The sequence below is a fragment of the Vombatus ursinus genome, unplaced genomic scaffold, assembly GCF_900497805.2.
Source record: "Vombatus ursinus unplaced genomic scaffold, bare-nosed wombat genome assembly UNPS02014773.1, whole genome shotgun sequence".
NCBI classification, from domain to species: Eukaryota; Metazoa; Chordata; class Mammalia; order Diprotodontia; family Vombatidae; genus Vombatus; species Vombatus ursinus.
The window spans coordinates 18,149,870-18,176,414 of NW_020954551.1; the positions used below are offsets into that span (position 1 = coordinate 18,149,870).

Consider the following 26,545-nt stretch of genomic DNA (forward strand, 5'->3'; position numbering starts at 1 on the left):
GATGTCCACATGGTGAGAGAATGGAGATGGATAGTTCATGTGCTCTACCGTTATTCTTTCTATGTCAAGAGATCTAGAGGAAGAACCAGCATAACGGGATACAAAGAGTTCTGGATTAAAAGTCAGAAGACCTAGATTCAAATGTTGGGTCTACCACTTACTATCTGCTTGACTTTGGACATTTCATTGATCCTTCTTACCCTTTCTGAGCCTGTCTTTTCATCAGTAAAATAAGATGGATGAGCTAATGCTCTCTAAGGTCTCTCTCAGCTCTGAATCTATAATCCTTTGGGCCCTATACCTTGTTGGGTGGGCATCCTCTAGAGTCTAAAGGATTTGCAGGAGAATATGAACAAGAGTACAAGGTGAAAAAGCATGGGTGGGCTGCAATGTGTGTAGCAGGACGTAATACCCACATTGAAATCATAGATTCAGCAAAGTATTAAAAAAAGAAAACTATGAAATAAACATGTAAAAGTAATTCTGTGCTTTGTAGTCACAATTATTTACTAACCCATCAGTGTTTGGACAAGTTTTTAGTTTTGTTTTGTTTTGTTTTTCAAAAGATCTATTGAATTTGCATTGACTCATCCATAATTTTTGTTGTTTAGTCCCCTTTATTTCCAAATCACACTATGACATGGATAGTCAGGATGAGAGATGCTATTCATGGTCATGAAAAGAGGAAAATTCAATTAAAGAAACATTAAGGACTTTTTATCTGGAAGGTACCATATTAGGTTCTGGAGTACAAAGAATAAATAAAAGACTGTACCTGTAATCATGGAATTTTTAGTAGGAGAGGAAAATTAAGGACAGTTGACAAGTAATTCAGAATAAAGTAAACTATAAAAATCATGGATGCTTAGACAACATGCCATGAACCATCTGAGGAAGGACAGATGAAATTGGGGAAGGCTTCATGGAGAAGGTGATACTAGAACTGGGCCTTTAAGAAAAAGATAGAGAGGTATCAACAAATATTAAGTGGGAGAGAAGGAAATCCACTGCAGGGGTTGTAGAAGGCTTGTGCAAACATAAGGCAATGGGAGAGGCCAGAATAATGGAAGGTGGTAAGTGCTTCCCATTTAGCTGAAACATTAAGCATGTAACAATAGCTGGGAATATAAGATACAGATTGAAAGGTAGTTTGGTACTAGTTAGTGGGAAATTTGAATACCTGGGAAAGGAGTTTATACTTTATTTTGGAGGCAATGGGGAACCATGAAGGAATTTTGAGGAGATGAGTGACGTAACATGAAATTAATTAGGAGAGGGGCAAGTAGGTGGTGCAGTGAATAGAGCACCGGCCCTGAAGTCAGGAGGACCTGAGTTCAAATCCGGCCTCAGACTAAACACTTGACACTTACTAGCTGTGTAACCCTGGGCAAGTCACTTAACCCCAACTGCCCAAACAAAAAGAAAAAAAAGAAATTAATTAGGAGATGATTAAAATGAGTGATAGACTCTTCTATTAGAGTGCAAATAATCAGCTTCTTAAGGCCAACAAGGGGGAGGGATGGCTAGAGTAGAGTTGGTCTGAAACAAAAACCAAAAAAAAGATATTGAAATCAGAGTAGACAAGTTGGAGATGATTCAACAATGTGACATGGCAGCCAAAACAACGTGATGTGAGGCTACACTGAGCGGCATCATGTCCAGGACTAGAGAGACAAAAACACCAGTGGACCATTCTTTCATCAGACTAGATCGTTGTTTGTTGTCTCTCGGTTGTATCTCAGCTCTACACGTGAGAGGGCACACTGACAAGCTGGAAACAATCTGAAGGAGAGCAACAAAGAAGTTGGAAGGCCTTGAGTACATGTCATGTGGACATCAATTAAAGGAGCTGGGGATATGTAGCCTGCAGAGAAAAAATATTAGAGGGAACATGATACATTTTTATTGCTGTTCTGTCATTTCAGTCACATCTGACTCTGTGACCCCATTTGGGATTTTTCTTGGCAAAGATACCGGAACTGTTTGCCATTTCTTTCTCCAGCTCTTTTTACAGATGAAGAAACTGAGGCAAAAAGGGTTAAGTGAGTTGCCCAGGGTCACAAAGCTGTAGTAAGTGTCTGAGGCCAAATCTGATCTCAGGTCTCCCTGACTCCAGGCCTGGCACTCTATCCCCACTGTACCACTTAGCTGCCTAGATATCACACATGACTGCCAGTATTTCAAGGACTACTGCATGGAAGAGAAAACAGACTCATTCTGCTCAGCTCTAGAGATCATCCAGTCAGTAAATAAATATTTATCACAAGTCTACTATGTGCCAGGCACTGTCCTAAGCACTGGGAATACAAAAAATGGGGGGTGGAGGCCTTACCCTCAAGGAGCTCATAATCAAATGGTCCTAATTGAAGATAAGAACTAGGAGTAATGAATAGGAGTTAAAAGGAAGCAACTTCAAGCTTTAGGTTAGGAAAAACTAACACTTAGAGCTTTGAAAAGGTGAAGTGGATTGCCTCTCCCTGGAGGTCTTCAAGGACAGGCTGGATGCCATTTGTTGGAAACGGCTTAGAGGGGATTCCTCTTCAGGGAAGTAATGAATTAGTCCCTAGGAGGAGGAATCCTATTTCTAAAGGCACGAGGAACCTATTTCCCCCAAATTGAACACTAGACCCCTGTCCAGCCTACTCAAGACAAGCCAATATTGTGTCCAAGACATTCGTGAGGTAGGAGTTTCCTAACAGTTTACAAGCTGACTAGGCAGTGAGCCATTTAGCATTTACTAAACACCTAGTGTGTACCAGGCCCTGTGCCTTTAAGTGCTGGGAATACAAGGAAAGGGAAAAAGACAGTCCCTGCCCTCAAGGAGCTCACAGTCTAATGGGGGAAATAACATGCAAATAACTACGTACAAACAAGCTATAGACAGGATGAATAGGTGATAATCTACAGAGGGAATGTTCTAACATTACTATTACTAACACTAGCATTGCATAATTTAAGTGAAAACATTTCCATATTAATTAGCCAGATAATTATTTCAAAGCTTGGATTCAGCATTTTTCAGGGCCAAGTACTCACAATATCACTTGAGATGGGATGATAATAATGACTTGATAATGATGGTGGTGGTGATGGTGGTGATGATGATGGTGACTGATGTTTACTTTTAAAATGGCTATGTACTTTACATAGATTATCTCATTTTATCACAAATAACCCTGTGAGGTACTTACCATCGGTATTATTTTTCCCACATTATAGATGAAGAAAGGGAGGCTCAGACAAATTAAGTGACTTGCACATGGGGTCAAGATTTTCACCTGCCCTCTCCTCACTTCAGGTCCAACATTCTCTGCCAAATGAGCATCAGAGGTGTAGGAACCTACTATATTAGTGCTTTCATATTTAGTCTATTAACCCAATCAAAAGGTATGGTATCAAGACATATCACCTGTCCATGACTGAATCTATTGGCTTAAAACAAAAATTACTTAAAGAAAAGTTTCATGGAGGTGATCTGAGACCCAATGTGCTGGTTAACTAGTTCCTAGATAGAGCAGCTAGAGTGCCAGACTTGGAGTCAGGAAGACCTGAGTTCAAATCCAACCTCAGACACTTAGTAGTGTAGTGGCATGACTCTGGGTAAGTTATTTAACTTCTATTTGCCTCAGTTTCTTCATCTGTAAAAGTGCAGGTAATAACAGCATCTAGCTTTTTGTGAGGATAAAATGAGATAGTATTTGTAAAGTTCTTTGCAAACCTGAAAGTGCTACATAAGTGCCAGTTATTATTGTTTTTTCTGCTGTCCATAGGCAAGGTCTAAGTTGCCTACTAGAAACAAGAATTCTTAACCTTAAGTCCGTGAACCTAAAAAATTATGACTATTTCAATATAATTGATTTCCTTTGAAATCCTATGTATTTATTTTATCCATTAAGATTTTTTATGCATTTAAGAACATTCTTCTGAGAAGAGGTCCATCAGCTTCTACAGACCGCCAGAAGGATCCATGCCACATACAAAATGTACTAGGATCATATAATTTTACATTTGTACTACCTACATCCACTAGCCTTAGACAAAATGGTGAAGCAGTTTGTTTTAATACTCTCCCAACTGCTATTTCTATACCATTTCTCTCTTTTAGCACCCATTCCCCTAACCAGTGCCTAGTGCCTTAGCACTGCCTTGCCCCTTTTACCAAGGGGGGAAAGAATCTACCAACAATGAATTTACTAATTTAATGTATTTTACCTCACAGGAATGCTATGCATTTTTTAAAAAGACCAGAGGGAGAGAGCAATGGTTAACCCAGTGGAAAAGATCCATCGGATACCCAGCTTTAGCAAGCAGCCAGCAGAGGAGCTCTTTAGAAGGAAGAGATTTCCTGATATACCACATATCTCTTCCACTTCTCCTAAATGAAAGATGTCAGTTTAGAGGAACATATTTCTGATCTTTTATGAATACTAGAGGCAGTATGGGATAGTGAGAGACCTAGTTTTTCATCTTCATTCCTCTGTTCCTTCTCTAGATGACCATGAATAAGTCACTTAATGTCTACTCCGGGCCTCAGTTTCTTCATTAATAAAATGAGGCAGTTAGACTGGATAATCTGGAGTAACCATTGTAGTGCCAAGTTCTACGGCCCTTGGATCATCAAAGTGTCAGGTGAACAATGGCATTTTAAAACCACATGGTAACATTTGGGGAGACTTTAAAACAAAAAATGCATTTTCCCTACTTGGACCTAACTCCAAGCTCAGCACTTCGGGTTTATGCTCTGAATTTTATTTTTTAAGGTATTTATTGAATACTAACTCATAAAGACCCTGATTATCCAATGTCTTTACTTTGTTTATATTCATCAAAGTGAAGACAGTAAAACCTAAATTGATTGTCTTATATTAAAAATTCAACTTTATGGTAGAAAAACACAAACTAAAAATGAGGTACAAAATACTAAATTCGAGTGAGCCTTTAGGGTATACCTGGGCAAACTTGACACATTCTGTAAGCACAACTGTGCCTAGCACACTAACAACCAGGCTGAGATGCCACTAAGGAGACCTTCAAACTGTGAACCAAAAGTTCATATGACTGCATCAGTGAACTACGAGCCTAATACTGAAATGATTTCTTGTTATGACATCCATCAGTAAACCAAACCCCACAAAAATTCAGCTGTTTTTAAGAAGTCATAAGATCCCAACACAGCTCCATACATAAATCATGCCCTCCTTTCTCTGCCCCTAAGAAGGCATATCTATACCTTCAAGTGAAATAATGTACATTAACTGCTTCACAAACTTGAAAGTACCATACACATGCCGGCTGTTTGCTTGTTGGTGCTTTCTCTTATACACTGAAGGAGTCTGTCTATCCCACAGCCTTTTACTACATGCATAATGTCAAAACATCTGGATGAAAACTGACGAAAAATCAGCCAATCACGTTAATGTTTTGCCTACCTAATGCCAAAAATCCAGATAGCTGGAAACACACAGATGGTTGTCAGATTTTTTTTTAAATCTTGCCCTCCGGGCAGATGCCATGTATGCAAGGTGCCAAATGGTTTAGTCTGACCCTCCTCACCTGGCTGGGGAATTTTTAAGCTCTCAACAGAAGAGTTTAGGCAAAGAGTTTGATTTAAGATGAACTGAGTGAGTTTCAAAGTTTTTGCTCTAGTGAGTGTGTACGTCCAGAGAAATATGCATGCGTAATTCTCTACGAGGCTTAGAGAGGAATGAAAAGTATCTCCAATAAAAATGTGGATTCTCTTTATCACATTCCTAGATTAATTTCTTATATCATAAAAGCTATATTCAATTTTGTAAATAGTATATACACAGAATCTTAAATTCAGTTAATAAAAAAACTGATTTTTTTCCTAATAGAAGTGAGAAAAGACCATTTTGCAGCATATATCTGAAAGGTTGGAAAAGGGCTCTTTCTTTAAAGATACTCCCCCCTCAAATTCACCTCTTTCAGGACCAAACCAGAGTGGAAATAAATTTCACTGCTAATATATATGGAGCAACATGCTTAACATTATCCAATGGATTTATATCCCCCTACACTATATAAATTTATCTATATAAACTGTCACTCTCAGCAAAGATCATTAAAACAATGTTATAGCTTCTGTGTTAAATGCAATTTTTAATTGAAATTTAATCTTACTATAGTATTTGGGAGATTTTAAAATGACATTTGCAGTCATTAATTCCAAGTCATACAGTTTGGTCTGAAGAACTTAAAACTAAATTTGCCATAGAGATTGACTCCCTGCTGCTGTGAGGTGCCTGCTGGGAGCATTTCATCACCTTAGAGCCCTTCCTGCTGATCATGCGAGGGGGAAGGGGGTGACGGACTCTTTCTCACAGTCATGAATTACATTACTAATATATCCCATTACCACCACGCAAATGTCATGTTAATTTCTGATCATCATCAAGCTAGACAATGGTTTCCAGCCTGGCACCTAGCCAATTAGCTATGTGGAAAAATATTCAGCCAATTATATAACTTGAATTAGGTTAAAGACTCAAGAGAAAGCAAAATAAACTCCTTGAAAAGACTTCTGAGATAAAATGTAAGTTGACACTGTCTTCATGTGCTCTGGCCAGTGTTATACAATCTGATAGGCAGCTGTCAACATTCATAACTGTTTATTAAATCTAGCCTCTCTTTATGGTGCTAGCTAAGATCTGTATTTTTACCGATATTAGGTTCATTGTGTTATGAAAGAGACCAAAATACTTAAGATCATTCACTCCAGCTTATAAAACATATTATATAGTTTATTAAATTGTTAAAATTACTTTTCAAAGTCAAAATTTCATGGACTAAAAGTTTGAACCAAACAAGGCAGCTTGGCCCTCTGAGTCTGCAGCAGAGAGTAGTAACTAAACTGGACAGTCTAACTTGGAACACCTGGGAGAGCCCAGTGTTAGGAACCAGGCAGCAGAGTTCTAAGCTGCTTTACCCAAAGGCAGAGAAATAATTCCTGAAGCTGGGCTCTTGATCCCTGAGACAGAAAGGACCAGGGATGGCACACCTCCACGGACCACTAGGGAAAGATGGACTGCCATGCCTGCCACAGTATCTCCTCCTCTGGAAAAGGAACTGGGGAAAATGGTCCTTATCAAGTTAATCTAAAGGTTACAGAGAAAAGAATCCACAGGATTCAGCAGCCAAATCTGTTTATTGATTAGCTGTGCCAAGCTAAGGAACAGAGTCCAGGATAGGCAGGGAAATAGGGGGAGGAAGGAATCACTTCTCAAAACAGGAAAGGGTTGGCAGATAAAAATCTATAAATGAGCTTCTATAGTCCAACATCTACCCCGAGTTTTTCCAAGGAAAGCACTATGCAAATTCATGCTGATGTTATTACAACAATTATGAGAAAGGTGGGGCAAACTGCCTATCATCTATACCAGATACTTCTCCATTCTTTATACCCCACTTCCAGAGATATGCATTACCTACGAAATGGAATAAAACGGGGGAAAAATTAAATTACTAAAGCTTCATGTCACAGAAATGGAAACCCGTGTCAATCACCACTGGTGCATGGATCTATTAAAGAACTGCATCACAAAGCCAGATTTTAAGTGCCAAGCCATCCTTTCTCTGCATTTTGTCCCTAAGTTAATTTATTATGCAAGCATGGCTATCTTCAACATAAATCGTGTACAGCACCCATTTTCCGACTTTAAAAATTTGCCATAATGAGCTATTTGTGCAAACCTTTTATCTTTCTGTTTCATTTCCTCACCTCTTTCAATGAAGCAATTTGCTGTTCTGGCTGCCTGCCCCCAGTGACCCCGGTCTACCATGAAGTGGCTTACCATGAAATTCTTTATTCAAAAATGTAGTTTATTTCTAGCCTAAAGACTCCAAATTATCAGCTGAAACAATTAATTGGAACTACTTTTGGTTACTCAATAAACTGTAAAGTTCTAAAAGGCAAAAGACTGAATGAATTTCTGACACTGAAATCCGGAATGTGTGAGCAGACACACACTGCCGAAAAGGGGAACTTATTGCCTCAGGGAAGGGAATTACTCCTTAGAGCCAACCTTGGAGATATCCCCTAGGGAAAAATAAGTGAAAGCACAGAAATTCACACCAGCTCGGCGACTTTGTGCCTCTGGAATTTGTTTCTTCTGTCTAGGAAGAGAGCATCCCACATGGTGTCTCACCCTAAAGAGGCACGACATCTTCAGTCTCTGTCTTGACAAAAGCTGTCCACTAAGGCCAGAAATGCTCTCCTTTCTTACCTCAACATTTGGAATCTCAAGCTTCCTAGAGAGCTCCATATAAATGTCCCATTCCTCAGAAGGCTGTTCTGCACTTCCCATCTCCCCTAGCTGCTAACTCCACCTCCACCATGCCCCACTCCTTGAGAATCTGCCTAGGGAGTGCAATATAAATCACCACCCTCACTTGTGATTTTTGTCGCTATTATTTTCTGACCTGCAAATGACTCTCCCACCTTCCTTAATTCCTTCAGAACCTGGTGGCGCAATCCTCTTTGCCACTCACATTCCCTACCATTATCTTCAATGATTTTGACATCCATTCAATACTCTCACCTCTAATTCTCTGATCACCTTAGCTCCAGAGTGTCATCTCAACTAGATTTCTACTACCCACAAGCAAAGCCACACCTCAGAACTCATAGCTACTCTTCCTCCAAGATCGTAAAAATCAGAAATCCCCATTGCTGACCACAGCTCTCAGCCCACGACCAATGCCACAGTTTCCACTTTATATTTCATCTTCATAATCGTGATGTCTGCCCAGCCTTTTTGTCCATCAACTCCCTTCTGACTTCATTTGCCTCTCTACCACATCCAAATGTCATGAGCTGCCACTCCGGTAATATATGTAATACTACCTATCTTTCATTTCTTTGGCCATCTACTTTTTCAAATCGTCAGTGCAGCACAACCACCATCTGCTTTCGCTACCCTTGTTCTCAGGCCACAGGGCATTCATAAAGAAAGTCACAGAGCCACTACTAAGACAAATGAAAATTCAGGATGCTTAACTTTATCGGGGTCAATAAATCAACCACATTTATGAAGTACATACTACGTGCCAAGTGCTGGGCAGATAAGGAAAAAGCATCAGCATTCTCTGTTCTCAAGGAACATGCATTCTAATGAGGCAGACAATATACGTAGAAGGGAACGTACAAGATATTCAGAGTAGTTGGAAAGTAACACTAATGAGGAATGGGAAAGGCCTTCTGGAAGGAGTGCTACATGAAAGGAATCTTAAGGAGGCTGCGGATTCTCAGGGTCTGAGGTTGGGAGGGAGAGCATGACAAAAACATGTTAGTTGATTAACTGATTAACAATCTTTTTATTTGTCTCTTACTAACTCCCTCAAACATTTTTTCCAAACCTTTTCCATTCTCTTCAAGACCTCAGTCGTAGGCTCACCTATTAATATTCAACAAAATAACATTACTTTCTACTTTACTTAAAGTATTTAGACAACTCAACTTGAACCCTAAGTCAGATTCTTCATACCCCCATAACTCTTCTCCCTCTTACATGAAAAGAACTGCCTCTTCCTTTTACCAAGACTCTTCTCCCTGGGGCCCATATATTTCTCTCTATCTTCTTCAGAATTATAGTCCACCAATCATTACCTCTCTTATATCTCTCCTTAAGAAGGAAGAAAGGAAGGAAGGAAGGATGAGAAGGAAAGAGGGAAAAGAGAAGGAAGGAGGAAAAAGAGAAAGAAAGAAGAAAGGAAAGAGAGGGTGGGAGGGAAGGAAAGATAGAAAGAGGGAGGGAAGGAAGGGCATATCGCTTGAGATCCTCTCATATATAACTTAACCTAATCCCATGACTTTACCTCTCTCCTCTAAACAGATGTTTTAATTATTTTTTTCTACTCTCTAGCTTTTGCTCCTTTAAGGCTCAAGACAAGTTTTTCGAACCGCCTACAGAATCAAACAGCCTTGACATCACACCAGCAACCACATTCAATATGGATGCCCCAGAATCATTCTCTTTCTGATTCCCCTTTTCCTATTAATGGTACGAACAGTCTATTAGTTACATAGATCAAAAACTCAAAATATTCTTTGACTCATCCTTAACACCTGTAAATCTCAGTTCCTTGATAATTCTATAGTTATCTATCCTCCCCAACTATTTTCTTTTTTATATAAATCAGGATCCACTAAGGTGCTCCTCTGATGCCTCATTATGGTACCAAAATGACCCAGGGCTCTTCCAGGCTACAGGAAGGGTTCATAAACTGGAGAAGGGCCTAAAACATGCAGGAAACTTTTCAAGTACAAGCCTAGTTATGTACTCTGTCTGTCCTCTTTCAATCAGTTGCTTTCCAGTCATGTCTGACTCTTCATGACCCCCTTTTAAGGATTTTCTTGGCAAAGATACTGGAGTGGTTTGCCATTTCCTTCTCCAGCTCATTTTACAGATGAGGAAACTGACGCAAACAGGAAGGTGACTTGCCCAGGGTCACACAGCTAGGAAGTGTATGAGGCTTGATTTGAACTCAGGAAGATGAGTCTTCCTGATTCCAAGTCCAGTACTCTACCCACCACACCACCTCACTGTCCTGTCTATCCTCTTAGGATCAACCTTACTAAGTCTGGAGTGGCTCATCACTAGGTTGGCTTAGGATGACAGGACTGTGGCTCTAGAGGAAGATATCTTAGAAGTCATCTAAACCAACCCCTTTATTTTACAGATTCTAAACTGAGTCACGGGAAACATAAGTGTGCATAGAGAGTCAGTTGGTGTAGTACGACCAACGGTGTATGCACAGTTTTGTCAGGGCCATTAAGCGACTTACCTAGGGTCATAGAGGTCATAAGTGCCAGGAATGGGATTTGAATCCAGATCCTCTTCTCTTTCTAATTCCACTATACCTTTAGGGGAATTAATTTTTCAGAGCATAGCAAATCATGAAGGCCACCTACAAAAGTATAGGGGGAGTTGCAATCAGTGCCATTGGAAGGAAAAGTCAAGAGAAATGACAAGATTCGACAATTCATTGGATTTGTGGGATGTGAAGAAAAAGGACTCTAGGATTATACTAAGACTGCAATCGTGGAGGTGATATTCTCTTTAGTAACAGGTAGTTCAGAAAAGGAATGGGTTTGGAGGAAAAGATAATGATTTCTGTTTTGGACATGGTGAGTTTGAGATGTCTACAGAATATCTAATATAAGAAGTCCAAAAGGCAGTTTGTGATGCAAGACTAGAACTGGATATAGAGATCTGGAAATCATCTAAATAGGGATGATAATTAAGCCCACGGGAGCTAATGAAATCATCAAATTCAAAACCCACCTACCATCTGAAGCCTTTTGGGAGGCCCTAAAGTTCCCCCCTTCTGAACTGGCATAGTGTTTGTTTTCTCCCATGCCTTTTGTCACACTGTACTTTATAATGAATCCATTATTGTAAGTGTCTCGTTTCCCCTACTAAACTATGAGTCCCTCAAGGGAAGGATTTATGTCATTATTTATTGTTATATTTCTTTACAACCTAACGCAGCACTTTTGAAATAGGAGGCACTCACTAGGTATCTGTTGAGTGAATAAGCAAGGGAATGAGTGGATGGTTATTACTGTTATTATCACCCATCGGCTAGAAAGAAGCATGGTGGCATATAATGGAAAGAGTACTGAACTCTGAACCAAGACTGTGAGGGTTTGCATCCCACCTCTGACACTGTCTGTGTGACCCTGAACAATTCATATAACTTTCCTGAGTCTGTTTCCCTACATGTAAAAGTGAGCACCTCACAGGGTGTGCTAGAAATGAAATCATATACGGAAAGTGATTTATCAATTTTGAAGTGCTATGGAAAAGTGTCAGCAAATGTTTACTACAAACTGTTAACATCATCCTTCAGATGGTATATTTTATTCACTAGAAACATTGGAAATGTAGTCATATTTGCAAAATATTTAAACTATTCTTCTACACTCAACTGAAATGAGTAAAATTGGTCCAGTAGACAGTAAATCCATTCATGTGGTTTTGTACACTTCATAAATCCATTTTGTAATAGTGAAATTGAGTCACACTCTCTCAGTGCCACAGACACTGAGATGACAAGTAACCAAGAAACTTACTTTGATCAAAATGTTCTTTCTACACTTTCAGAATCTTAACCACTTCTGTGTGTATGGGAACGACAGACAAACAGAAACAGAGAAACTATCATGCCTCTAATTTACTGTTTCTCACATATGACACTCCATCCCCCGACTCTCTGCATTTGTCCTGTCTACCCCTCATGCTTGGAACCCCCTCCACTCAACTTCACTTCAACCTGGTGTCCTTCAAGACTCAATTCAAGGTTGGCAATCATGATCTCAGACAAAGCAAAAGCAAAAACAGACTAACTGAAGTAGACAATCAGGGAAACCATATTTTGTTCATGTAGACAATGAAGCAATATCAAAAAACTTTACAGCAAATTTATCTGATAAAGGCCTCATTTCTCAAATAAGTCAAATTAAAAAAAAATAAGAGCCATTCCCCAATTGATATATGGTCAAAGGATATGAACAGCTGGTTTTTAGAAACTATTCTCTATTAATTAGAGAAAGGCAAATTAAAACAACTCTGAGGTACCACCTCGCACCTATCAGAAATGACAAATATCTGGAAGGGATGAGGAAAAACAAGTATGGTAATGACCGCTGATAGAGTAGTGAACTAATCCAACTATTCTAGAAGACAATCTGAAACTATGCCCAAAGGGCTATAAAATTACACATGCCCTTTCAGCCAGCAATACCACTACTAGGTCTGTACCCCAAAGCTATCAAGGAAAAAGGAAAAGGACCTACATGTGCAAAAATATGTATAGCAGCTCTTTTGGCAGTGGCAAAGAATTGGAAACTAAGAGGATGGCCATCATGTGGGGAATGAGACTAAACAAGTTGTGGCATATAATTGGAATGGAGTACTATTGTGCTATATATAAGAAATGATGATGGAAGGTGGTTTCAGAAAAATATGGCAAGACCTATATGAAGTGATGCAAACAGAAGTGAGAAGAAGTGGGAGATCATTGTGCACAGCCTTAATGATGATCAACTGTGAAAGACTTGGCTATCTGATCAGTATAGTGATCCAAGATAGTTCCAAAGGACTCATAATGAAAAAGTGCTATCCACCTCCAGAAAGAGAACTGATGAATTCGGAGTGTAAATCTTTGTGTTTTACAATAAGGCTAATATGAAAATATGTTTTACATTATTTCACACTGGTAATTGATAGCATATTGTTTGCCTTCTCAGTGGGTGGTGCAGGTGTGGGAGGGCAGGGGAGAATCTGGAACTCAAAATTTAAAAAAAAAAAGAACGTTAAAAATAATTTTTTAAAAAAAGATTCTAATCAAGGATCACCTTTGACAGTCTTGTCTGGCACCCTTCTCTTCTGGAACCCTTCCTCTCATAGTTGCTTTGTATTTATTTTGACTATATGTGGTCTCTATTTAAGTGAGAGGGAGTGTGATATCACGGACAGAGTTGGCCATGGAGTAGGGAAAAGTTGGGTTTATGTCCTGCTTTTGACACCTACTAATAAGCAATAATCTACATAATTCTCTAAGCTTTTGAGAGGCAGAGAAAAGGCCAACCTGCATTCATGGAATGAATTTCCTCCTTCTGGAAGTTCGCTATATCAATGAAATCACAGACCCAATCCCAATCTATAATATCCATGTCTCTATTATCTCTCCTAAGCAAATGTGTGCTCCTTGAAGTCAGGGCCTATTTCATTTTTGTCTCTGTATTCCCAATGCCCCATTCCAATTTCCTAGTGCCTAACATTCATTAGGCTTCCGCAAAATGCTAGCTGGTTGAGTGAGGAATCCCAGTGGTTAGAATGGATATATTCTGATTAACCTATATGAGGATCACACAGTTCTGAGGCTGAAAGGGCTACCTTAAAGACCATATGGTCCAACACTTTTATTTTAAAATGAGGAAACAAAAGACCCAAGAGCTTCAATGACAATCAAAGTCACAAAGTCAAAAGCTAAGCCAAGCCTGAAATCTAAGGCTTTGGATTCCAAGGCTATCTTTCTTTTCATTTCACACCATTCTCTACTAATAAACGCTCAAAAAAACACAGGCTTATTAACTGATAGAATAATTTAAATAGTTGTTGTCAACCACTTCAAGAACCACTTTTTTAAAAAAAAACAAATAGCCTCCAAATAGGATGAAAAAGTATCTATTAAGTTACTCTGTACCAAGCAAGCACTTTGCTAAGCCCTGGAAATACACATTCAAAAGTGAGATGGTTACTGCTCTCCTAGAGCTTCTTTTCTAACTAGGGGAGATAAAACATATAGGACAGTTTAAGGGAAACTGAGATGAAAAGAAGCCCTGAAAACAAGACCCAGGAGTCTTTAGAATGCACTATCTGGAATAAAAGATCCTGGACTAAGATATTGCCAATCAGTAGAGTTTTCAGACTTTCTTACTTAGACTTGTAAGAACATTCAAGGAGGAAACTTTCTGATATGTAGGCAATGCTATATTGGTTTATTCAACTGTTCACTCTTCCAGTCAGTAAAACAATGAGCAGTTACTATAATTATTGCTAAATAATATGTTACTCATGCTACCTAGGCAAAACAACAACTTTTTAAAACCTTGTATTGGCTAATGGGGAAATTCCGTGTTTTTCTAGTGCTTACATGGTATTTTGTTCCGCATACAGAAAGCTGGCACACAAATGAATACAGAAGGACTAAATTTGGTCAACATTCATCTCCAGGAACACTCAATAAAGTTTCCATTCCTTCTTGTTAAAGGCACAGGAGATACGGGTTCCACTCTTGGCCTTGCTGTTAGCTAGCTGTGGGACTTTCAAAGCCTTTGACTTTCTGAGCTTCTTTTCATCACCTTCAAGATTAGCAGAGTCAACTAAATTATCTCAAAGGTTTGTTTTTTTTTAATTGATCTAAAGGCACATCCAAAAATGGATCTAAGTTCCTTTTCATTAATATCTAATTTTTCTTAAAAAGGAAAATTTTTTATTTGTCCCATTTCCTTTAAAGTAAAGACAGAATGCTATTAAGGATATTCATATAATCTTTTCTAGCATGCTGGACTTTGAATTGCAGGCAGGTAAATTACAAAATTGCTCCGTTAAAATCATAGGAATTCAGACTCAAAAAGGCTGGATCCTCTGGTTATAAGACACTGAGCAGCACAGAACTTCTCTGGGACTCTGTGTCTGTGAAATGTGTTCATGAGATGATTTCTGACATCACATTCAAATCTAAAATTAAGTAAAATTCATTTTTAAAATGCATTGTAAAGGGAGTTAAAAGATGGGTAGAATTTGAATCCAAGTCCAGTACACCACACTGCCTAAAATTAAATAAAACCTATTTCTTACAGGCACCCACAATTAAATATGGCAAATTACTAATACCGGTTTCCGACATTAGCAATTCAAAGACCAGACTTTACAAAATGAATCCGTGAAGATAACCTCACAACACTGAAAAAGCCACATGATCAGAATTGTTATCAAAAGACACAAGGACTTAAAACACACACACACACACACACACACACACACAGTAGTCACTTAAGCTCCAACCAATTATCAGGAATTTTACAAAAGGATGTTATTTAATCCTATTATTTAGTACTATGATTTCATCAGTATCAAACTCTCCACTGTCAGACTACAACCTGTCTATAAGCTCAGTCAGAGTTGTCTGAGGCCCAGAGAAGTTACCCAGAGTCACACAGATAGGAAATAGAAAAAAACAGGGGCTTCCAGCACTCTATACACTTTGTTATGCTGTCTGTCAAACTAGCATCAGAGATGGTGTCCAAATCTTTTAAATATACATGGTGTAAATATACATGGGGGGATTTATTTTCATCAATTTATCTCTAATATTTGAACATTTGATAGAGTAGTTTACTGGGTACATCAAGCTAGAAGAAAGAAAGGAAAACTCTGTTCCTTTAAGAGAGCTCCCAGAGGTTAAAGCTTCCAAGGATCTGGTCATTAAGGTCTTTTTCTAAGTCCCAGGAAATTAAAAGCTTTGGGGAGAATCCTCCATAGGAGAAAATGTTAGTTTTAAATTTCACCCATCCCAGCCCCCCCAAATGTTCACATTTCATTGCTTAGGAGGGCAACAGGAAAATTTAGAAGGCTTGGATCATGCCATGATCTTTGTCTATCACTGAGATGTAATGGAAACCAAGGGACAACAGCTCGTTCTATTTTGCATGTACTACATTTAAAAAGTCAAGCCATGAGTCTTGAATTTAAAAACAAAGTCTTTCACTTGTCATCTTTAACCGTCAGTTACAATGACCAGTTAAGTCTGCCATGATGCCTCCGTTATAGATGAACTCTATGCCTATTCAAGAAAACAATATAACCAAAGCGTATTTGGCATCCACTTCTTTCAAAATGATGATTACATTCTTGATAGCCAGAAACTCAGATAATGTTGGGCCTTTTGTATACTTTCTACAGGGAGTTTTTTTTAGTCCTTCGCTACCAGAATTTTTTTTATTTAATATTAACACCAATAGACACATCAGACTTCAAAAGAAAGCTTCTTAACTTACCCTTTTTGCTATTGGGCATCACACCTCTGCACTCCTGGTCTACCACAGCTCACAGCAGAGCCATGGAAGCTTCACCATTGCCAAATGCTTTTTTTCAGGAACTGGAATTGATCAGAAAAGGCTCTTGGGATACTGAAACACAAAAATATTTTTTAAACCTAAGTTAGATGTGACATCTCAAACCACCACTTCCTTAAACATGAAAACAGTAAAACAGACATAGAGTCTAGAAGCAAGAGGAAAACACCTTTGTAACTAGACTATTTCAATACACCAAGTGTGATTATATAAAAAATAGACCGGAAATACTGCTCTGAAAGATGTTTACCAACTACTTCAGTACAAAGATTAAAAAGCTGCTATTCTCTAATGAAGAAAGCTCTTCCATGAAAGCATTTAAGTATATATTTTAGCATTACTGGTACAATACAGCACCTCAGCTTTATTTTTAATAATAATAAAAAAATTGCTTTAAATTCAAGCCTTGGCAGGAGTAGGGAAAGGGCATTATTTCCAGTCTGGTAATGATATTTTCCATAAGCTGAACAAAACATGAAAATATTCAAAATCATAATTTTCAAAGTGAAATCCAGCAGTTCCCCTCTTGTATCTCAAACAAAAAGAGGAAAATGAGCACCACGGCTACCACAACAGTTATTTTTAATTCTTTTTCTCTCCAAAGGTTGTTTTCATTTCAAAAATATTCAAGAATTAATTAATTATATAACCTTGATCAGATCACTGTTGCTTTCTGAGTCTCCTCTGCACCATTTATAAAATGAAGGAGTTGGACAATATCAGTGTTTTTCCGACTAACTCGGCCAAGGAAATTGAGGCCTGAAATAGATCATCATTGACCACAAGTGCTGATCCAGCAAATTTTCTAATAGGAGAGAAATCCTCTTTTCATACTGAAAAGTTGCCACGCATGATAAATATTTGCATAAACATCATTTCACATTTACTATTTCAGAAAAAAGACATTGACCCTTTGTCATTTAAGGCCTCTTCACAGCATAGGGAATTCCAAGGGTCCACAAAAGAGTTTGTCAACAGGTAGTTTCAGACAATCTCAAAAGCCCATTAGATCGAAAACTCCTGGAAAGTAATGATTGTTTCACTCTTTGTATCTGAATGCCCAATGCCTAGCACGAGCCCTCCCTGCACATAATCAGAGCTTAATAAATGCTTGTTGATTGGTTAGTTTTGTAACTGTTTAAAGCTTAAAGGTCAAGCAACAAGATTACAGAAGTAGTGATTGACCAATCTGGAATCTGAATGTAGGGCGACTGACTGCAAATCTGTTCTTATTTTCACTGAAGCAAACCAACTTCCTTTGGCAAAGGATACAGTTTCTAAAAATCTAAACTGTTTCTACTATCCATCATCCTCATTAAAAAGTAATATAAGTAACACGTTTCAATACCCTTCAAAATAAGTAGTCACTATTAGGTAAGTGTTATACTGTTTTCATTTTCCATGCAGCTTTTTGTGTCCGTAAAAATGTTTAGCAATCATTCAGCTTGATTCTCAATTTCAAGCTAATGATACATGTTCATGGAGATTTCCCATAAGTTACCAGCTTAGTCTGGGTACCCACAAAAGAATCTGGTTAACTGTACAACAAAATGTCTAAAGGGAGCATGGCCCTGTGCATAGAGCAAAGTCACTCCCCCCACCCAAAAAAAAAAACAAAACTCAAAACCCATAACAGAAGTTTCTACCTCAAACTGTCCAAGGACTATGTCTTGTTTCAGCAATGCTTCATTTAGGGAAAGTGTAGTACAGTGCCTCCATCAGGCCACAAAAGGCTCAACGACTGATTCTCCTGGCCTTCCTCATAGCAGAAGAGGTGAGAGTGGATGAGTTCATTCATCATTCTTGACTATTAGAATGTTGTGCCAAACTATTTTTCAGCTATTTTAAGTCAACATTTGTTCATTGTCAAGCATGGGTCAGAAGATTGTATTTGGCATAATAGGAAATAAAGAGGAAATCGATCGTGTGATCTCTTGCTGTCAAAGGCGTCAGATCACACATCACAGAATACAGGCACTCGAAGCTATCTTCCAAATCCAGGAGTTCTTAAACCTTTCTTTTTTCAATGTCATGGACTCCTCTGACAATTTGGTAAAGCCAAAGGAACTTGTTTTTAAGTGCACAATAGAAAACACAGGGGATTAAAAAGGAAATCAATTATTTTGAAATAGTCATCAAAATATTTGAAAAACAAGTTCATGGTCCTGAGTTAAGAACCCTGATCTAACCCAATCTCTTCATTTTACACATGAAAAAACTGAGTTTAAGTAACTGGTCCATGGCAAATTTTTGTGGTGAATCAAGACTATGAAGTAATCTGTTAAATACCAACTTTCCACCAAGAACTGTGATGGGCACTGGGGGTACAATATAAAAATGAAACAGTCCAGGGCAGCTCGGTGGCGCAGTGGATAGAGCACCGGCCCTGAAGTCAGGAGGACCTGAGTTCAAATCCGGCCTCAGACCAAACGCTTGACACTTACTAGCTGTGTGACCCTGGGCAAGTCACTTAACCCCAACTGCCTAAAAAAATGAAACAGTCCTTCCCCTCAAGGAACTTATATTCTTTCAGAGGAAATAGCATGTATACATATAAACAAACACAAAAATAACATTCAAAATGAATAGAATGTCATTTTTGAGGGGGGAAGCACAACCAGCTTTGTGGATCAGAAAGGGCCCCACGTAGGAGATGACATATGAGCTGAGTTTTGAAGAAAACTAGGAATCTAAATAGCAGAGGGGAGGAGGGAGTACACTTCCAACATGGGGGACAGCTGAGCAAAGGCACAGAGATGGAAGACAGAATGCTATCTGTGAGAAGCAGAAATAAGGCCAGTTTGGCTGAACATTTAAGTTCCTGAGCCCAGCACTGAAGTGAGTGCTGCTTATACCATGTTACTTATGACCTAAATGGGAAGAGAGGACCAACATACATGAAAAAGACAAAAAAAGACCCACACACAAACCAGGTGAAGATTAATTCTGCTATATGCGAATATAGGCATGAGGATCAAGAGAATGCAAGACAAATTCAAGTGATGTTTACTAGTGGTCAGTCAGAGAAGGTTTCATACAGGAGTAAGTATTGAGCAAGTTTCCTGTGGAGGAGAGAGAGAGAGAAAAGGAGGAAAAGAAAAAGCACTTGCCCAAGAGGGAATGGGCTGTTCAAAGGCCCAGGGGTGGGAGTCAGCAAGCCACGTGTGAGAGTCATCCGGCAGGTTTCCCTTGTTGGAGTGGCCATTCATTCAAGGTGGAGGCATAATAGGAGCAGAGGGTGGGAGGGCCAATTGGTGGAGGAAAAGACTTGGATGAGATGTTTCATTTTGGTTCAGGAAGCAATCTGCAGTCACGGCAGGTTTCATAGCAGAGATGTGATATAATCAGACAACACTTGAAGAAAATGATCCTCGTTGCTGTCTTGACTGATGCTTTGCTACCTATTCACTTCCAACTAAATCGAGTGGGCATGTCCAGAGATAAAGGGAAAACATCAGTAAACATGCCCTCTCCAAAGAAATAAATACCTCTCAGGTCAATCACAATATGCTGGCACTTTGCTCAACTACTACTCATTACAACATGGAATGTGGCAGGGACACTTTAGAACAGAGCCCATCCAACAGGGGTGAGTGCTGGCAAAGACCTGGCTTCTGCCACATGCCCTGCGGCATGTACTGGAAAGCCAGCATGGTAGTGAGATTCCAATGCACTAATCAAGAACTGTAATAAATTAAAATATCCTTCAAATATTTTACAGAAAAGGGCTAGAAGAGCTGAAACGTTAATTGTGCCATATTCAATCTGTTTTCATAGAGATTTAAAAGCCAAATTATTATCCTGGGTATCATTAAAAAGCATGAGGTTCTCTCTCATTCCTATTTACACACTGAAATGCATATTCTTTCTTGGTAGGTAATACCCAGCTTGTTAACTTGTGTGGCTACTTAAAATAATACAGTCTGCACAGAATGAGAAGTCTAAGATTCAATTCTGTCGGAATTGGTTTTTTTTTTCTTTTTAAAGTAAGGCACCAAATGTTTAGGGAATATCCTTACCAAACAACTCAGGCACATAAACAGGTAGAGGCTGTAATAAAATATACAGTATTTTCTAGTTTTGTTCTCTTCTGTTTATTTTTCCCTGCAGCAATCCTCACTTTGTACATTTGTCTACAGGGAACTGGGAAGGAGCAGCTGCAGACTCCCTAAGGCCACTACCTAGCAATCAAGTTGTTTACAAAACACCACCATAGAGCAAAAACAAAAACAAAAACAAACTCAGACTCACAACACAAAAACCTGCCAGCACAAAGAGGTCATTTTTCAAAAAATATAAATAAATAAAAAGGAAATAGCCAATGCTACCAAAAGTTTGGTGCATTTATCAAACCTCATCGATGCAAAAAAAAGAGTAATTGAAATTGAAAGAACATATTTTGTTTGATGTCACTTTTGGAATTGTTTGCATTGGCAACAGAACTGTGATAAATCACAAGCACTTGATTCCTTCAATGGCTGATGGGTACCTGCCTTAGAAGGAGCAGAGTCTGGTGATGGCAACCAAAAGAACATTGGCTAGGCCTCTAACAAGCCTCTCTCAAGCCCGGAGTGACCAATCACCAACACTGAGGCAACAGGAAAAATAAACTAAATTTAAGAAGCAAAACCCTCCTTCTTTTTCTGGGATTACCTGTATGAGTGCAGAGTACCTCTCTAGCCTGAGAGCTAATAGAAAGATGTAAAATTCAAATGGTCAGCCAAAAAATCTATCCAGATTTCAATAAACAGAAAGTCAGGCAGGCAAGCTGACAGAGATAATGATAAATATAGCTGGATGATAGATTCATTTATTATATCAGATGTATAAGTAGATTAATAAAACCATCCAGTAGAAGGATGCCATGGGACTAACCCAGATGTTTCATTTATCCCTCATGCCCCACATGGTAAAGTGGTCATATTTTCCATATTAGGTTCTAGACTGTAATAGAAAGAAACACAATTGTGGAAGTTGAAGCCTTAATCATTAGCTAACGAGTTTTCCTTTTATTTGAGAACTTGAAAAAGAAGTAGAACAAAGAAGGTGGAAGGAACTATGTCAACCTCACCTCCACATATAACTTTTCAAGGGCATTGAGTATCATTCTAGTCATCCAACAGTTGTCAAAAGAGTTTTATTTAAGGGTATAATTTGGAAAGTCTCCAGTCCATAAATAAAACATGAATGATTTCTCAATTAATACTGTTGTATCAAAAAACTAGAAACAAATGAGTGCCCATTGACTAGAGAGGATAGCTGCACAAACTGAGGTACATGAATATAGGAGATGCTACCTCACCCTAAGAAATGATAAACAGAAGGAATTCAGAGCAACATGGTTAGGCTTGTCTGAAGAATAACAAAAACAGAAGCCAGGGAACAACATGGCTATGGTGTTTTAAACAAGAGCAATACTAAAAATCGGTCACACCAGGACCAATTAGAATAAACAATCTTGATCCTAGAGAATTGATGAGTGAACCTATATTCCTCTGTCCTCTCAATAGGGAAGTCAGGCTTCTGCATGTGGAATTCCAATAGGGAGGAGAGGAGTACAAGGTGTACAAGGAGAAGGGATAGAGTATCTTATGTTAAGAACAGAGAGAAAGCCAGTTTGGCTGGATGACAGAGTGTATAAGCTGAAGGAAATAAACATTTATAAAGCACCAACTATGTGCCAGGCACTGCACTAAGTACTTTAGAAATATCTCAACTGATTCAAGCAACAACTCTGCCAAGGAGGAGTATTTAACAACTAAGGAAACTGAGGCTGACGTGTGAAATGACTTGCCCATAGTCATACAGTTAGTGAGTGGCTGGAATAAATAATAAATAAGGCTGGATTTGAACTTGTCTTCTTGATTTCGGGCCCAGCACTCTATCTACTCTGCCGCCTAGCTTCCTAAGTACAATGAGGCTAGAAAATCAGATCGCTTAAAGCAAAGTCAGTGTTTTTGAGTGTTAACATGAAAATTATTTTGTTTCAATCCACATCTTTCTGAAGTGTAGCTGGTCACTGTCCAACCTTAGCAAATAAAATTCAATAAAAATATTTCACACTTATCAAAGAAAGGACCTATGTATACAAAAATACTTGTAGCAGCTCTTTTTTGTGGTAGCAAAGAACTAGGAGCTAAGGGGATGCTAATCAATTGGGAAATGGATATACAAATGATCATGGTATATGAATGTAAGGGAACACTGTTGCAGTATAAGAACATATGAAGGAGATGGTTTGAAAGAAACCTGAGAAGACACGTATGAACTGATGAAAAATATACACAATAACAACACTGTAAAGACCAACATCTCTAAAACATTTAAGAACTCTGATCAACTCCATGAACAACTAGGATTCCAGTAGGTAGACCCATAGAGTGAAATATGTTACCCATCTCCTGAAAGTGAAATGATGGACCCAAGGGGAAGAATGAGACATATTTTTGACCATGACCAATGTGGAAATTGGAAGCATTCTATAACACTGAAATTTTTAACAGTTGAATGGGTAGGAAATGGGGGCTGAGTATATACTAATTCAAGTGTTTGATCTCCAAGTTGTTGTCACATGACTAAAATGAAGCAATGTATACAAAGGGGTTTGTTCATTTTAAAGTGATACAAATTCAAAATACAAATTTAGGTATTATTGGTTATTTTTAAAAATTCCTGATATGAGCTTTTTGTGTCCTTGTCATTTGTCTTTATTTCCTAAAACATAAATGCAGCCAAAAAAATTAAAAACAAAACCAAAACACAGTAAGGGTTCTAATGAATTCAGTTCCCAGTTAATTAGGATTTTATTGTATAATGATAAATATCTTCCATCAACAAAGCACTGAAGAGAAAAAATTACATATACTGAAAGATTCTAGTGGGTCCAGAAGTCATCATTACAGAGGGAAGCTTGTAATACTCATTGTTGCTTTCAGAATGAAAGTTGGGGTTCCACTTTGCCATAGGTATATCATGACATTTAGTGAAAAGTATAAGAAAAAATCATAGAAGTTAGGAGGAATCTCAGAAGTCACCTCATCAGTTCCTACCAGTCATGAAATCTGTCTATATCACTACCAATTAATGGTTAGTCAGGGGGGTAGCTTTGTTTAAAAAGATCTCAAGTAAAAGGGAATTCGGTCCTCTAGCAAAAGGTAACAATATTCCATTTCTGAACTGCTCAACTTGTTAAGATATTTTTCCTCATATCTAGCCAAAATCTGCTTTCTGACATCTTTTACTGTCCTCCTAGACAAACCAAATGAATCGACCAAGTCTTGTTCCACATGATAACTCTTCAAATATCCAAAGACATAAAGAATTCTCACTGCCTTCCCTTTTTAAAGCTAAATATCCACAGTTCCTTCAACTGACCCTCATGAATACTGGTTTCCATTCTCTGACCATCCTTTTTGTGCCCTCTACTGGATGAATTCCAGCTTATCAATCCCCCTTCTAAATACTCTAGATGTGGCCTAATCAAAATATCTCTTCCCATTCTGTATGCTATATGTCAAGGGATCTGTATCAACTTAGCAAGTGTCCACACACAGTTCCCCACACCAATGAACTCACAGGTCTTGACTCAAAACAAAGAACAAAAGCAAACAAAAACAATAACCCTCAAAAATAAAGGAAGTTTGTGGTTTTGTATAATAACATTTTGTTTTTACATTCAGATGATGCTTTATTATTGATGAATATTATAGGTTTGGTTGAAAGACTTTTTTAATTAAAAATTGAATTGTTATATTACAGAGTACTGGCTGTTTCTTCCTGCTCCATGCCATACTGATGCCCATCTCCTCCAAACACCACTTTTGAATGTCTATGCTACACGTTTTTCCTTAATTACTTTGGGCCATCAATTTTCATTTAACTGTTTTGCCTTGGTTTTTGCCTGCCTCCCTAAGTGATGGGAATAACTACAGGGCTTCCATTTTCTTTCTGTCCCTGTATGCTTTCCCCCACCCCACTCCCACTCCTCACAGTGCTTACTTACACCCTGTGCCTGGCACAGCACAAACAGGAAAAAAATAAATAAAATAAAATAAATGCTTGTTGATTTGACTTGATGTACACACCAACATTATACAACATCGCTTAAGAAATACTTATTGAAGGAATGAGCAAGTATAAAGTCACTAATGCTGGCTGTGTATTAATATTTGATATGCAAATTAATATTAATCATTATATTAATACTCAATATTAATACACTAATACTCAAAACCTTAACATTTTGCCAACTAAACTTATTTCTTTGAAACTGACAGATGGCACAGTGGATAGTGTGCTGAAACTTGAGAAAGGAAACCCTGATTTCAAATTTGACCTCAGACACTTATTGGCTATATGACCTTGGGCAAGTCATTTAATCTCTCTCAGCCTCAATTTCCTCATCTGTAAAATGTAAAAAAAAATAATAGCACCTACCTCCCAGGGTTATCATGAGGAACAAGTGAGATAATATTTGTATATCATTTAGCAAGCATTAGACTGCTATAGTAATATTAATTACTAGCTATCGAGTAACTTACTAGTAGAATCTGGCAAATTGCCACAAACAGAATTTCAATTATTTATCCTCTAAAAAATGAAAACCATCAGAATACCTTCAGAGCCTAGAGGTTCAGGAGGGTATTCTGGGCTCACCAAAGTTCATCCCAAATAGTCAAGGAAAACAGACACAGAGAGAGAGAGAGAGAGAGAGAGAGAGAGAGAGAGAGAGAGAATGAGATGGGGGGTGGGGCAGATGACTACATTTATGCCAAGGTGTTACATGAACATTACAGCAATGTCCCTCATCTCCCCTAGCCCTTTTTATCACAACCTTCTCTACACACACACACACACACACACACACATACACCCTAGCTCTAAGCCAGGGTTCACTGATATTTTCTAGAATATTACTTATTTAATAAAACTCAAATATTTGAAAAACATAACGACATGAGTTCTTTGGGCTTCTCAAACCAATCTTTTATTTCTAATCATCAAAATGACCTCATGGAAACAAACCAAGCTGTCCAGTCCTATGCCTATCCTGAGGTACTGCTCAGAAAATTGTTCTGAAATGCTTCACGATAAATTTCACTTTGCACTATAAAACAGAACTGTAACAGCTGCATCTTCCCATCAAGTTATTAGAGAAATCAGAAGAAAGTCTTCTGAGTTTAAGCTGGTGGGTCATGACTGCAAATGACTTAAAAGGGATGGATAACTTGGGAACAAAAGCGCCAGCTCGACAATCCTTTTTTTTTTTTTTTGTCTTTTTGGTGAGGCAATTGGGGTTAAGTGGCTTGCTCAAAGTCACACGGCTAGTAAGTGTCATATGTCTGAGGCCAGATTTGAACTCAGGTCTTCTTGACTCCAAGGCTAGAGCTCTATCCACTGCACCACCTACCTGCCCCCTGGACAGTCCTTTTAAAAGAACTTGATTTGGGGAGTTCGAGGCTGATTCCACCAAGCAAGGTGGATATTTTTCTGATAAAAATGGCGAGCATAATTATAATACATCCCTAATTATAATACATCCCCTTCTTTGTTATCTCCACTGTGGATCTTGAATAAGCTGCCATCCAATGGTCAAGCTTTATTCAAAAAAGTCACTGTGCTTTTAATACCTGGGGTATAGAAAACCTCCCTAAAGTGCTCCTTGGATTGCCAGGAGGCTATGTGCCAATGGAACCCCAAAACTCAAAGGTCCATCTATGTAGAAAAGTGTCCGAGCGTGGGCTCTCTGACAGATTGTTATCCAAAAATCAGGCCAGCCAAGTTTGAAGATGCTCATCCAGGTGAGTCAGAGGCTGATGGATGTGGGGGATAACAGAATAACTCTCCAAAGTTGGTCACCCAATCAGAAAGGGGTTATGACTG

At 38.5% G+C, this 26,545-nt stretch overlaps 1 protein-coding gene across 5 annotated transcripts in view; it reads right to left on the reverse strand.

The window, feature by feature from the left end:
- Positions 1-26,545, reverse strand: part of FOXP1 (forkhead box P1) — a 684,561-nt gene that overhangs the window by 565,843 nt on the left and 92,173 nt on the right. For all 5 annotated transcript variants that reach the window (XM_027864125.1, XM_027864120.1, XM_027864124.1 and 2 more), the window contains exon 2: positions 16,586-16,717. The gene's annotated coding sequence lies outside the window, so the exon portion shown is untranslated. The remainder of the gene's footprint in view (positions 1-16,585; positions 16,718-26,545) is intronic.